Consider the following 15,583-nt stretch of genomic DNA (forward strand, 5'->3'; position numbering starts at 1 on the left):
TAAAGCACCGACCTTGGAGTCAGGAGTACCTGGGTTCAAATCTGGTCTCAGACACTTAATAATTACTTAGCTGTGTGGCCTTGGGCAAGCCACTTAACCCCATTTGCCTTGCGAAAACCTAAAAATAAAAAAAAAAAGGATCATTTAGGGGTGACTAGGTGGCATAGTGGATAAAGCACCAGCTTGGAGTCAGGAGTACCTGGGTTCAAATCCAGTCTCAGACACTTAATAATGACCTAGCTGTGTGGCCTTGGGCAAGCCACTTAACCCCATTTGCCTTGCCAAAAACCTAAAAAAAAAAAAAAAAAAACTACATGTAGGGGGGCGGCTAGGTGGTGCAGTGGATAGAGCACCAGTCCTGAAGTTAGGAGTACCTGAGTTCAAATCTGACCTCAGACACTTAATAATTACCTAGCTGTGTGGCTTTGGGCAAGCCACTTAACCCCATTTGCCTTGCTTTACCTAAAAAAAAAAAAACCTACATTTAGGGGCAGCTAGGTGGCGCAATGGATACAGGACTGGCCCTGGAGTCAAAAGGACTTAAGTTTATCTGGTCTCAGATACTTGATACTTTCTAACTATGTGATCTTGGGCAAGTCACTTAACCCCATTGTCCCACAAAAACAAACAAGCAAACAAAAGTCATGTAACTGGGAAAAATAAAATAAAATTTAAAAGGAACAAAAATGAATGTTGAAATCTATCTCTAAATGTATTTGGAAAAAATTTTAAATAAGAAATTATGTGCTTGATGATCTTAGGAAAACATGGATAGACTTGTATGAAATAATCAGAACCAAAAGAATGCTATATACAGTAATAACAATATTGTTTTTAAGAACAATTTTGAGTGAATAAGTAACTTTTTGTTATTATAAATACCCAAATTAACTACAAAGGACTTATGAAGTATGATGCTATCTGTATCCAGAGAAAGAACTGATCAACAGACATATAGAATGATTACACACACACACACACACACACACACACACACACACACACACATTTCTGTCTAGTGGTGGCCATCTCTAGGATCTGAGGTAGGAAAAAAAAAGTGGGGGGAAAGAATTACATAATAGATTTGTAGTTTCATATACAATCACCTTTTTTTTCTATTCTGTTATACAAATGCTTGTTTTATTTCTTAAGTCCAGAATAAATAAATTAAATTTAAAAAAAGACAAGAGAAAAAAATTTTCTCTCAAGGGCCAGTGACTAAAAGGAAAAAAAAAATCAGCCAGACTTTACATAAGCAATAAGCCTGATTGTGAAATGCTTTAAAAACTAGAGGAGATGGTAATTTATTTTAGAGTCAATAGTGAGTCACAGGAATTGTTGAAGGAGGGGAGCAGCATGGTCAGATCTGTGCTTAAGGATGATTGTAGGGCATTAGTGTGGAGAGCTGATTCAGAGAGGAAGCTGTTGCAATAGTCTAAAAGGGAGGTGATGGATGACAAGTCTGAACTAAGGCTATGTGAGTGGAAAGTAACGGATAGATGTGAAAGTTGTAGAAATAGAAAAGAACTGGTAACTGAGAGGTATGTGAAACAAGGGAGAGCGAGGACTCAAGGATATGCAACATTACTAATCTGGGAGACTAAAAGAATGGTTAAAAATGGTTTAAAAAACAGGGAAATTTGGAAGAGGAGGAATTGATGGGGGAGGGGTACACATGTAGGTGGAAATCATGAGTTGCCTTGTTGAACATAATGAAGTTAGGAGGAACAGCTGAACATTTTTCATGGCAGAGCAAGGTTTCAAAAATGTCCTGACAATTTAGGATGATGGAATGCATCTAGGGAAAAATTTAAAAGAACTAAAATGCAAAGTCCTATACCTGAGGTCATAAGACCAATTACTTAAGTACAAAAATAAAGGAGACTGCATATTAGATGAATAAAAGATTTTATGGGGAGAGATGTTACCATATAGATGGAAAGAGGTAGTCAACATCTTGTCATGGCAGTCAAAAAAAAAAGTATTCCTACCAAAAGCAGAGTGTTCAAGATGAAAACAGAAATAGTCCTGCTGTACTCTGCTCTGGTCACCACAGGTGGATTATTTTTTTCAATTCTGGTTTACATATTTTAGGAAGAAAAGCTTCCTAAAGCTTCAGGAAGCTGGAGCAAATCGTGAGAAGGTTGATCAGGGATGATTAAGTAACTCATCATTTCTCATCTGGCTATGCTCCATAGGATTTCAATATACTCCAAGGAAAAAAGGCCCTGGAAATCCCACTTATCCCTTCTCCCTTTGATTGGAGGGAGGAAAGAAGAGAACTTTCCCCCAAAACCTCAATTTTAAAAGGACCATCCATTTCTTCATTTCCCATATGGCTGAACTCAGCACTTTTATAATGCCTTAACTCACTCCCTTGGTATCTTCCCTTCTCTACACTTAGTTTAGGATTTCCTTCTGTGTTTTGTCTTTACTCATTAGATACTAAGCTTCTTGAAGGCAGAGGTTGTCTTTGACCTTTGTATTTTTGGTCCATAGCACAGTGCCTGAGACATAGAAGGTGAATAATAAATGTTTACTGACTACCTAGAAAGCCATATCAAAAACAATCCAGTACTTGATTCATATAATTTTATTCTATTGACTAAGTCCTACCCTTCTTCCTTTACAGCAGTTTTCACATTTATAAATCCAAATATTTCTTAAGTATCTACATAAAAAGAACAAATTAGACTAGTCCAGACTAGTGAAAAGAAAAGTTGGAGGAATGGCAGCTGTGTTCAGGGCATGTAGTGTAGACTGGTAGAAAGATTCAGGAAATTTTTATCAGAATTCTGACCTAGATATTACCTGTCTTTGAACCAAGTCATTTGAACTATCTCACTCTCAGTTTTCTAATCTGTAAAATGCACATAATGATACATGTAGATTTTAGCTCACAGGACTGTCAGGAGGATCAAGAGATTTAAGAGTATATAATGTTGGCTATAAATGTCAGTTCTTCAAGTAATTAGTTATCACGAAACTGGGATTCAACATTATACTTAATCTCAGAAGTCAGAACTAGGAGCAATAGGGGAGACAGATGTTAATTTGATTTGTTATAGGACTTACTATTTTCATATTAATAATATGGTATGTGTACTGATTATTACTATTTAGATTTGTTGGAGTTCTCCTATTTCCCAGGAGATCATGGCCCGAGAGCTGGAGCAACAGCCAATGTGCTGAAGCAGAAAGTGATCAATTACATCTGAATGCAAACAATCTCCAAATTAGTAATTGCTAAGCTAACCAAACCAGGTGCTGCACTCCTGTTCCTATCATGTTAACTCTGGTTCTGTACCTGCTGAATGAACACAAGGCTCAATGACCCTTACAATTTGAGAAAATCTCAAGGTTCAATGATTCTAATAACTTGAGGACTAATCCCACAGAACTCAAGAACTACTGTATTATCCCCAAAATACCTGCACTCACGAGCCTGCAATGGGAACTGCTTACTCAAGACCCAAGAATGATTGTGTTATGATCCAGCCCTTTATGGTTTTCACGCTTAAAAACCCTACCCCTTCCACAAAAATCACAAGCCCTCCTTCTTTGAAGGACATCTGTTTTACAAATCTGTTTTCCACTCTAAAATTAAACTTCTCTTTGATTCTGAACTCTCCTGTCTCAGTCCGGAATATATTTTTTAAAATTTTGTCATTTAATTTGATGACAAAAGTGGGATTGGACATAACCCAGTCTAGTGGACTTTCAGGTACCAGTGAAAGAGTGGCCTAGGAGAACCTTGGGAAGATTTCTCTTGAGTTGTTCTCTTTCCCTACACTTGTCTGATGAGTCTACCACCCTTTCCTAGCTCCAAATCCTGGGCTCACACACTGATTGAGCTTGCTATTCTTTGTGAGGAAAACTCCAGGGCTCCTCCCTTGACTTGTTCAGTAAAGATCACTCTCACAAGAATATCGTTTCTTAAATACACACATCAATGAACTGGCCTTTGAGGGTTTACCTGCCATCTTGCCCCCAGAATGAAATTGGGTCATTAAATATGACCCTGACACTGTCCCTCATATCGCCAGCTGCCAAACTCTAAACAAATTAAGTTGATTATTTCTGATTGGCAACATTCTGAGATTAGGTTCCTATTGGAGATTGCATCACAGCTGGCATTTGCTCTAGCAAAGGAGGAGGAAATTTGTAAGATATAACTTGAGATGCTAAAAGAAAATTTCTCCTGCAACTCCCCTGTAATAGCAGTAACCTGTTCCTCCTTCTATGCTAGTAGTCCCTGAGGTCCCTAGTCATTTACTAAAATGTGATCTACTCCATAAATTACATGCCTTCTGTGGGGTGGTGAGGAGAGGGAAGCAAAATTGAGGGAAAAATTGTAAAATTCAAAAAACAATTAAAAAAAGAATCTCAAGAGATCTGAAAAAAAAGGAATCCTTTCTTTGTGCTTTTTATCCCCAAAACACTCGACCTCTGAAAGTGTCCCCCCCTTTAGGTCTTTTTTTTCCCTTAACCCCTTTCAACCGTCTTCTGTTGACCAAATTTCCCATAGCTTGTGAGCTTCAGAAGCTACAGATATTGAGCCACTTAGCAGTGTTCCATCTTACTGTTGTGCAGTTGGACATCTAAATCCTTGCCTTCTATATACATCAATACACACTCTATACTGAGGCTGTTGAGGGCATCTGGCTCCTTAATAACGTTCACCTGTCCAAGGATCTTATTATTCCCTGTACTTCCCACATGAACACATCCATCTTTCCAGTCCACACACCTGTGAACCAGGCTGGTGACTTGTGTGTGTTTGCTTTCTGGTGACTGACCTCTGTATTACCTCCTTCTCAATCCCAGGTGTCCCTGAAAGCCAGTTCATTTTTGTTTTGACCTGGGAGGTACCTCTCAATATACCTGCACTGTCATTCCACAAGAATTCACCAAGTCACCATTATATTTCTCATAGGTATTAATACAAGAGCTTATTACAGTTTGAAGATTCTGACCACCTTCTTTTTCCCCTCTCCTGTGATATTTCTGTCTGGGACTTCATATCTCTTTAATGGTTTAACAGCAAGAACCCATAAGGTATCTCAAGAAAAACTCCAGTTTGCTGTCGCCTCTTAAAGTTCCTAGAACGTCACCTTTCTGCCTCCCATCTTTGCCTCTATTGATTCCACCTTAAGGCTCTCATTTCCCTTTGCCCCATACCAAGCATCAGCTACCATACCTTCCTTGGATGGTAGGCTATTGCCATGTGAGGATTCCTGATTTTTCATATATTGCTCACTTCCCTTATGACCTTTTAAGGGTTTTTGTACTTGAGACCCTGGCTCTCTCCTCTAATGCTCACAAATCCTTTTGACTCTCTGAAACCAACCCTCTAAACCTCACCCCCCACACACAACTTTAGACTTCCCCAACTATTCTCTCCCAATTGATTTATTTGCCCTGAGAATGCAGCTGGTATACTGGTCGGACAGTGTTGTCAAGGGTCTCCTAGGCTGTCTCCATGCAGTGGTGACCACAGCTATCCTTGTTTCTGCCACCAAGGACATTTGTCTTCACCCTCCTTCATTGTAGAGGTCCTCCCCTCCATGTTTCTGAATTCACACCATTTAGCTTCCAATATGCTAGCAAACCTTAAAGTGACTGTTATCCAAACCTAAGTTGACCATTAAACATATAAGCACATTCAATCTGGCCACCTATCTACCTGATATGGGAAGTGCTGAAAAAAAAAGAAAAGAAAAAAAGAAAGAAAAAAAATAATAAAAGAAAAAATAAAAAATAAATAAAAAAAAAGAAAGTGCTGAAGAGATTTTAGACCATAACTGTATTTTATCTGAATGTCTTGATTTCCCCTGAGGAGGACCTGAAGAAACCCCATTTAGAAAAAGCAGACTTTGACTGGTACACTAATGGATCCTGCCTAGAATAAGGAAGATGTCCTTGCAGATTATGGTATTATCACCACCACAGAAGTGGTTGAAGCTTCATCACATCATCATTTGACACACAAGTCAAACTTGAGGCAGTAGCTGGGGCTTCTGAACTAGAAAAGGGAAAAAGGATTAACCAGTAGGATAGCAAGTCTGGGATGCTTTACAAAAGTTATCTCATTTGATATTATCTTCATTTCACAATGAAATTACCTAGCTAAAAATGAAGTCTGGATTCTAGTCTCTAGATTCTAGATTCAAAACTTTGAACTTCATATTGCCTCTAAGATGCATGGGCCACATAATTTAACCTTTGACCTTTAAGAATTTTTTTTTGCAAGGCAAATGGGGTTAGGTGGCTTGCCCAAGGCCACACGGCTAGGTAATTATTAAGTATCTGAGGCTGGATTTAAACTCAGGTCCTCCTGACTCCAAGGTTGGTGCTCTATCCACTATGCTACCTAGCCGCCCCCCCCATACCTGTAATAATTTTTCAGAATTTTTCTCTGTTCTCTTAATAACTTTTCTTTGTGTCTTTCTGTCTCTGAATTTCACCATTGTTCCTCCTTTCCTCTCTGTTATTCTTCTCACTATGAGTCTTAATTTGTGTATTTTTCTGGATCTTTGAATCTTCCTGGTTATGCTTTCTTTGCTTTTTCCCTCTCTTCTATCAGTTATTTCATTTTATTGTCGCATGAGCATCCAGTGTCCCTCATTTCCAAGTAGGATCATTTCAAGCTTAAATATATGTTTTAATATTTCTTGTGTTTTAGCACCAAGGATTATAAATCAATTTTTATGTTTGTATTGCTCAGGATAAAATACAAGTTGATGAACTAGAGTTGGGAGGAATTTGAGAAATTCTTTAGTCCAGACTTCTATCCCAAAAAAGAACGAGTTTCTCAACATTTCTGACAGTGATTAGCCAATAGGTTATAAGCTTCTTGAAAGGAGAGACTTTATTGGTTTTTGTCTTTGGATTTCCAGCACCTGTATCACCAGGCTTACCTAATTGATTGATATATATACTTCGACTGTAATCAGTCTCTTGAACATATTTAAGAATAGGAGCTTACCAACTTTCCAGGCAAAAGCAACCTATTCCATTCTTCCTGTTTCATTTAAGAATTATTTCCTAAGTGATCACAAGCAAGTTGTTTAATTTCTCCAGGCCTGTTTCCTCATTTGTGAAATGAAATAGAGCTGTTATCAAATGATATAACATCATATGTGAAGCACTTGTCAAAACTCAAAGCTTATATCTGTTATTTATCACCTAATATTAAAGAAAATTTTAAGTTCATAGTATAGTTCTGAGTGCAAAAAAAGTTAAAATCTTTTCTGTTTAAAATTTAATACCACAGAATTTCAATGACAAAAAAGGACCTGAGGGCTTATCTAATTCAACCTCGCACTCCATGCTAGAATTTCCTCAAAAGCATCTTTGACATGGAATCATTTAGCTTTTCCCCAAGATGTATAGTTCAAAAAAGAGCCCATTTGTACAAAAATAGGGTAACTAGGTGAATAGAGTGTCCAGTCTGGTGTCAGGAAGCCTCCTGTCTGTGAATTCATATCTGAACTCAGACACTTGTTAGTTATGTGACCCTGGGCAAGTCTGTCCTCATCAAAAAATGTGCCAGGGAAGGAAATGGCAAACCAATTGCAATACTTTTGCCAAGAAAACCCCAAATGGGATTACAAATGGTAGGACAAAACTGAAATATGACTAAATGTACATAAATATTTATAGCAGCTTTTGTGTATGTATGTGTGTGTGTGACAGCAAAGACTTGGAAACTAAGGGGTACCCAACAATTAGAAAAATGGTTAAACAAGTTATGACATAGGAATATGATGGTATACTACTATATTATAAGAAATGATGAAGGGGTATTTTCAGAAAAATTCTGGGAAGACTTATGTGAACTGAGATTAAGCAAGCAGAACCAAAAGAATGATTTATGAAATAATAACAATATTGTAAAGATCAATCATCTCAGAAAAAATTAGCAACTCTGAAAACATAAGAACCAACTATAATCCCAAAGGACTCATGGATGAAACATGCTATCCACTTCCAGACAGATAAGTGATAGACTCAAGAGTGCAGATAGAAGCAGATGTTCTTTTCCTTCTTCCTTTTTTCTTTTGAACATGACTAATTCGGGAATTTATTTTCCGTGACTGTAAATATTTGTAAGAGGTTTTCTTTTTTGCCTCCTCACTGGGTAGGAAAGGGAGAGAAAGGAAAAAGTGAGAGGAAAGAGGATCTGAAACTGAGAAGAAAATTAAATATAAAGAAAAAAAAGAAATTTGGAACTCACTTCCTCATGCATATGCTCATGAAGAGGCTTAAAATTTTTTCTCTGTGGAACTACACCCAAAGGGCAACAAAAATGTGCATGCCCTTTGATCCAGCAATGCCACTACTGGGTCTACACCCTGAAGAGATGATGAAAAAGGGTAAAAACATCACTTGTACAAAATATTCATATTCATGCCCTGTTTGTGGTGGCAAAGAATTGGAAATCAAGTAAATGTCCTTCAATTGGGGAATAGCTTAACAAACTGTGGTATATGTATGTCATGGAACACTATTGTTCTATCAGAAACCAGGAGGGACAGGATTTCAGGGAAGCCTGGAGGGATTTGAATGAACTGATGCTGAGTGAAAGGAGCAGAACCAGAAAAACACCGTACACCCTAACAGCACCATGGGGGCAATGATCAACCTTGATGGACTTGCTCATTCCATCAGTGCAACAATCAGGGACAATTTGGGACTGTCTGCAATGGAGAATACCATTTGTATCCAGAGAAAGAACTGTGGAGTTTGAACAAAGACCAAGGACTATTACCTTTAATTTAGGAAAAAAACCCTGATATCTTTTTATCTGATCTTGCTATCTCTCACACTTTATGTTTCTTCCTTAAGGATATGATTTCTCTCTCAGCACATTCAATTTAGATCAATGTATACCATGGAAACAATGTAAAGACTGGCAAATTGCCTTCTGTGGGGGGTGGGGGGAGGGAAGATCGAGAAAAATTGTAAAACTCAAAATAAATAAAATCTTTATAAAAAAATTTTTTTTTCAGGAAGGCTAGGTGGCACAGTGGATACAGGAGTACCTGAGTTCAAATCCAGCCTCAGACACTTAATAATCATCTAGCTGTATGGCCTTGGGCAAGCCACTTAACCCTGTTTGCCTTGCAAAAAACTAAAAGAAAATTTTCTCTGCTTAAAAAATTAGGAAAAAACTAAACCACAAATGCATCTGTACTTGCTAATTTTAGGGAGTAATTAAAGCATTTTTATAACATATTCTGGCAACATAAACCCATTTTTTTTTAAATCAAGAAGTTTGTATTACTTTTCATAGAACAAATACTGATCAGGATAGGTACTCGCAAGGGGAGCTGTGGATCCCTGATCCACAACCAGAATGTTTGCATGAAACGGAAGCTACTTTTTTTCAGGTTTCCTGAGAAGTGAAATGAAACACCAAAGAATGAAATAACGCATAAGGTTTATACGCTGATCCCTGAAAAAGAGAACACCCTCTTTTCCTTTGTTCTTTGATGATCTAGATTCCTATAGGGAATTCTTTGGGTTGGGGGTGACTACCTCCACTAGTTTCTTCTGGATATACTTTCTGAGGATATTTCTGAGATATCAGCATCCAGGAATGAAACTTCTGACACACTCAAAATGCCCTGAGGAAACTGGGGATCTATGCATTTAGCAGGTACCTACCACCCAGGTCCCCAGTTGAAAAACCCTTTGCTTTATCAATGGATCAATCTGGTCAGAAAAGGGGGGAAAAGAAAGACATTTCTTAAGGAGAAAAATGAGGCTTCCTCCCAGCCTCCACCCCCTAAAATAATGACATCTTTAGAACAGCATTGTCTTAGGTCACTCCCTTAATCTGAGCTCAAGAAGCACCCCCAATTGAACTCATTGGTGGTCCATTCTAAGATCCCTGATCTCAACCAATTCCAAGAAGCTGAGTTTCTAACCTTTTTAAAAAGCACTAACTCAGCTATCTAACTGCCAAAAGTGGTTCAAGTTTATCTAACCCACCTTACAAACATAAAACACAATCCTACCAAAGTACCCAAAGACCACCCCCTCAAACTTGCCTCCTCCAAACCAGATAATCACTAATTACATGCAGGTAAGAACAGTGGTAATCACTAAACATTTAAATCAACAAATATTTTGCCAGACATTGAATTGGGCACCAGGGGAGATAAAAAGACAAAATCAAAATACAACTAAAATTAAAAAAACTTCATTAACTGATTGTCCAGGTTCTTAAACAGAATTCATCCGGTCTTCCAATTATCATTTTTCTTTCATGAATTTAGGGGAGTTATTGATTTTTTTTTCAGCAAATCACATGGGCTGAGTCCTGTTACCAGAAAAAGGAAGGAGCAATACACTGAACTAATTATATTTTGTCTCCCAGTCCCCCTCATGACCAACAATATAAAACAGTGCAAACTGCTTATGATAAGAGGTAATCCTCTAGACTGAGATTAAAGTTATTTTGTTAAGACTCAGGGTTTGGGCTAGACTATTGGTAAGGGTTTAGTCATTGCCAGGGTCATCAAAAATGCTTTATTTCCTGCCTAAAATGAACAAGTATGGGTGTATTTGTAATTTAGGTGGCTTTTCCCCTAATTTGCTTTAAGTAGGGAAAAAATTTTAAGCCTCTTCACTAGAGCATATGCTTGAGGAAGTGAGCTTAGTTTGGGACTGGGGTCAGAGTTCAGCCTCTGTGATGAGAGGCTCAATGTTCTGTCTGAACTCCCAGCACCAGCTCTAGTGTGTCAGCACTCCTGGGTCCTGGGTTTGGCTCAGCAGGAGTCTGGTGCTGTTTGTTTACTGGACTCAACAGAAAACCAACCTTTCCACTCTGAAACCTCTCCCCTTTTATTTCTCCATGAGGCTCAAAACCAATATCCCAACTGTATTTTATATCTCATACACAATTCCCTTCTGTGTTGTGCATCACACATATACACATTAATCCCCTTTATTCTGTATGTTGTGTACCAGATCCACAAACACAACTCCCTTCTGTTCTTTGTCTCTGTCTCTTTCACTTATTCACACACGTACTAAAGACATAATTTCCCTGAAAACTGTGCCTCACATAATTTACACAATTGTCCCATATTGTATAACACAGACACATAACTTTCCTCTAGATTGTATGACAGACATACAGTTTCTCTGTACATATATGTATATAAATACAAATTCACTATATACATACATATACACACATACATATATAAACACACTACTCCCTTCTGCAATGTGTACCAAGCCTACACATATACACAACTCACAGCTGTCCCACCCATATTTTCAGTGGAATTGTTTTACTTCCTTTAGAATATTTCCGTGTTTGTGCCCCCACCTCCTTCCTGGAGCTTGGGAATAAGATAAGGACTGCCTAGATAGCAGGTCTTATTAAGGGTTGGGAGATCATATTTAGAGTATTAAAAAAAAAATCTCATTTCAACTCCCATTTGACACACTAACTACAAGGGTGAGCTCATACATTCTTCCTCCCTAGCTCAGACTGGTTAGGGCCACCAAGTCTGAGTTGTTCCACCAAGGCTAGGAAACTTTTTGAATCCCAGATAGATTGATGAAGGAAAGACAAAGAAACATTGTCCCCTGGCCCAGACTTGTTCCCCTGCACCCCAGCAATCCCCCCTAACCAAACCAAAACAAACCCCAGAATTCCAACTTGGAATCCCTACCTGATGTGGCAACTTCCCTGAGGATAAAAGGATTCTGCAATACTCCGAGTGTTACCTGGGGAACAGACTGTGTTGCTACTTTAACACTAATCAAAACTGTACTCAGAAGACAGCCATCTGTAGACAGAAAATAGTTCTTCTAGCCCTTGACCTGGAAAATCTCTGTATGAACTTGGGCAAGTCTATCCCTTTCTGGGGGCCTCAATTTCCTTGTAGTTAAAATAAGAGCCCTGCCTGCCAGCTCTGAATCTTCAGGCTCTACTCTTATGCATGTTAGTGGGTAGCTTTAATGCAATACCCAGGTGTGATTTTTTTTTTTTGGCAAGGCAATGGTGTTAAATGACTTGCCCAAGATAACACAACTAGGTCATTATTAAGTGTCTGAGGCTGGATCCACTGTGCCACTTAGCTGCCCTGCCATGTGATTTTCAAATACTTGTTTATAGTCATTTCTGTTAAGTTCAACTATTCATTATTTCATTTGGAGTTTTCTTGGCAAAGAATTAGAGTAGTTTGCCATTTCCTTCCCCAGATCATTTTACAAATGAGGAAACTGAGGCAAATAGTTTTAAGTGACTTGCTCAGGGTGACACCTTTGCTAAGTGAGAAAGGCCAGGTTTGAACTTGGGAAGATGGGATCTTTCCGATTCTAAATCTGAGTCCTATGCCCTAGGTTCGCTTTAGCCCTGAAGTATGTGGCTGCTATACAAGAACAACCCTACATGTCCTTTCAAAGTCAGTCTCTTCATTTTACTCTCCTGGACCCACTTGGCTGGGGAGCCAGGGTTAGGATCATCCCCATTTTACAGATGAGGAACCTTAAAGCCCAGAAAAGTTTATGTCATATCACCTTAGATAAGTTTTCACTCATTTCTTCCTCCTGAGGATCTAAGGGTAAGGGGGTGTGACAATATCTTCCAGACAATGAGGAAAAATTATGTCACCTCTGAACAAAGGTCTGGCCCAGGGAGGCACCCAGGGGGAGAGGCTGAAATTTTGTCTCCTTTCCTGGGACTAATGTTAGGGTTATTAAGTAAAAGGTTGATTGGAGTTATGGAAGTCACAGGGACACAGTAAGGAGACTTTAAGGCCTTAGTTAAGCAGGGGGGTGCTAACAGCCTCAAATGGGAGAGTGGAGGAGGGTTGAGTTTTGCTTAGACTTGTTTCCTTCCCCCCATTAGACAAAGAACTTCAAGGGCGGCTAGGTGGCTCAGTGGATAGAGTACCTGGAGTCAAGAGTACCTGAGTTCAAATCAGACCTCAGACACTTAATAATGACCAAGCTGGGGGGCCCTGGGCAAGCCACTTAACTCCATTTGCCTTGCAAAAACCTAAAAAAAGGGGGAAAAAAGGGAAAAGAACTTCTTCCAAAGTTGGGATCAGGAGTCAAGTCTGGGCAATCGGTCTAGGGCCCCCCAGTCCCTCTGCCCAGGTCAGGCCGAGGTGGAGGCTGGATGCCCCTTACTCCTACCAGGGTCCTTAGGCTAAGCCTCCCACCCCGCGTCCAAGTAGGGCACCCCTCCTCCCTCTGTCCAAGGTTGAACCCCCTCGCCCCTCGCCCCCTGGCCAGGGGCACCTCCTGCCTTCTCCCATTACCGGCCCCGCGGTGACGGGAGCAGCAGCAGGAGAAAGAAGGGGCGCCCGGGGGAGGACGCAGCCGCCACAGAAGCACCCCAAGGGGCGGGCGGAGGGACGGGCGGACGGACCGACTTACTGAGCGCTCCGGCCCCTCTGCGGGGCCAAGGACGGGGCGAGCCGGAGCCGGAGCCGGAGCCGGAGCCGGAACGGGAGCCCGAGCCGCCGCCGCTGGCCACAGCCCTACAGCATCTCCGGGCCCAAGTGCGGGGGCCAGCGGGGCGGAAACAGAGACCCTCCTTCTTTCTGGCCCCGCCCCGGCCTGTTCCCGGAACCCCCCTCCTCCTCCTCCCCTCCACCCCCCCCAACCCCGCTGCGCCTCCGGGTCTGGCAGCTCCCTACCACATGGCAGGAGGGGGGCGCACCCCGAGACTTAGTCCGGAGCCCGGGGCCAGACCCCGGGGCCGAGGGGCGGCTCCACCCAGCAGTTCTGCTTGGAACTTGAACCCTGGCCCCCTTTCTATTGAAAACACCCCGGAAAACCGGGCCAACCCATGGGGACGCCAAGAGTTAGAGCAGCGGTTTGGTGGTAGCGGAGACCCAGACGCGACGTGGGCGCCCCTCGACTGGAGACAGTGAAGACTGGGGTGTGAGGGGACGGACCGGCGCCGCTCCAGCAGCGGACCTGGGAGACCTGAAGCCGCCGGGTCCGCTGACGGGCGCCGGGGGAGCTGCCACGAGAGAACCCACAGTGCCCACGGTGCCCCCCGGCATGGAAAGGGAAACCGAGCTGGAAGACTTTAGAGCCAACCAAAGCATCGGGAAAACTGTCTGGGGGGCGGGGGGAGAGACAGAGAGAGAGACAGAGAGAGACAGAGACAGAGAGAAGAAAAGGGAAGAAAGGCTAGAAGGGAAAAGAGAAAGAAGGGAGAGGTGGGAAGGGGAGAGAAGGAGGGAGGAGGCGAGGAAAGGGAAAGAGAGAGGAGGCAAAATAGGGAGGGAGGGAGAGCTAGAGAACGAGAGCTGATGGTTTAAGGGTGCCGAATAAGAATTTTTCTTTACTTCCAGTCTATCCAGTGTGTTGACTTATTTTGCTTGAACTGTCCCTGTTTGCTGCACAGAAGGAATGATGTATACAGAGGAGGGATGATTAGATAGCAGTTAGATAGAAATGCAAAAAAAAAAAAAAATTTAAGCATCAATAGAATACAGAAAATGAACAGAAAAAAATTCAGAAGGGCATACAATCGTGATAATTTAATTGCTACATTATTAAATTAAAGCAGTAAAAGCACAGAAAATAGATGGTGAAGCAAAAGAGATTGAGAATATTGGGAGTCTTCTACAGAGAACAATGTCACAAATTTTATTTAACAAGGAAGTAGCTACCCTTGCCTATAGGTGGAAAAATACATAAAGTATTTCAAAAATAAGGAAGTAACAAAACTGCTGCTTTTGTGTGCCTAAAATTAGCATTTAATTTAATGTACATTTAACACCATTGCCTTGCCAAAAAAAAAAAAGCACATCTGGGTATTACATTAAAACTACCCACTATCATGTACAAGAGTAGAGCCTGAAGATTCAGAGCTGGCAGGGCTCTTATTTTCCCATTCTCCTTTCTTGTTCTTTGACCATGTTCTTTTTGGTTCATTGAAAAAAATTATATTTGTTAATTATTGACTTTATTAGAAGAAACAGACATTTATTAAGTGCCTACTATGGCAAAATACTGTGCTAATCACCTTATAAATATCTCATTATATCCTTTCACCAATCCTGGGAGATAGATCCTATTATTACCCTCATTTTACATTTAAGGAAACAAAAACAGATGAAGTGCTTTACCTAGGGTTATATAGCTATTAATTTTTTTGAGGCTGAATTTGAATTCCTGACTCCAGACCCATGGTTAATCTACTGTATCACCTAGCTAACTGAAAAAAATAGAATTTCATATTTTCATAAATAGAAAAAAGAAAATTGATACAACTATTGTGGAAAAAATTTACAACAATGAATATATATGTTGTGTTATATGTAAATAAATATATTAATAAAATGTATAAAATATTCAAAAGCATATAGATTCCGTACCTTTTCACCCAGAGACCTCATTGCTAGCCATTCACTTCCAAACTCAAAGACAGAAAAAAAATTCCATAAATACCAAAATATTCATAGTAGCACTTTCTATGTGAGTTAAAAAACTGGAAATAAGGTAGATTTCCATCAATTAAGGAATGGCTAAACAAATACATGAATGAATGAATGAATATTGGAGTGAATTCGAAGAAGCATGTAAAGAATAT

At 40.3% G+C, this 15,583-nt stretch overlaps 1 protein-coding gene across 4 annotated transcripts in view; it reads right to left on the reverse strand.

Moving 5' to 3' along the window:
- Positions 1-13,581, reverse strand: part of LOC141495857 (protein shisa-5-like) — a 52,841-nt gene extending 39,260 nt beyond the window's left edge. The window contains exons 1-2 of one of the 4 annotated variants that reach the window (XM_074197668.1): positions 13,411-13,581; positions 11,697-11,751 (exon numbers count right to left, since the gene is read on the reverse strand). The gene's annotated coding sequence lies outside the window, so the exon portion shown is untranslated. Of the gene's footprint in view, positions 1-12; positions 119-11,696; positions 11,752-13,402 lie in introns of all 4 variants that reach the window. The other 3 variants (XM_074197666.1, XM_074197669.1, XM_074197665.1) reach the window with 3 other exon arrangements.
- Positions 13,582-15,583: the final 2,002 nt, after the last annotated feature.

The sequence above is a fragment of the Macrotis lagotis genome, chromosome 8 (assembly GCF_037893015.1).
Source record: "Macrotis lagotis isolate mMagLag1 chromosome 8, bilby.v1.9.chrom.fasta, whole genome shotgun sequence".
NCBI lineage: Eukaryota > Metazoa > Chordata > Mammalia > Peramelemorphia > Peramelidae > Macrotis > Macrotis lagotis.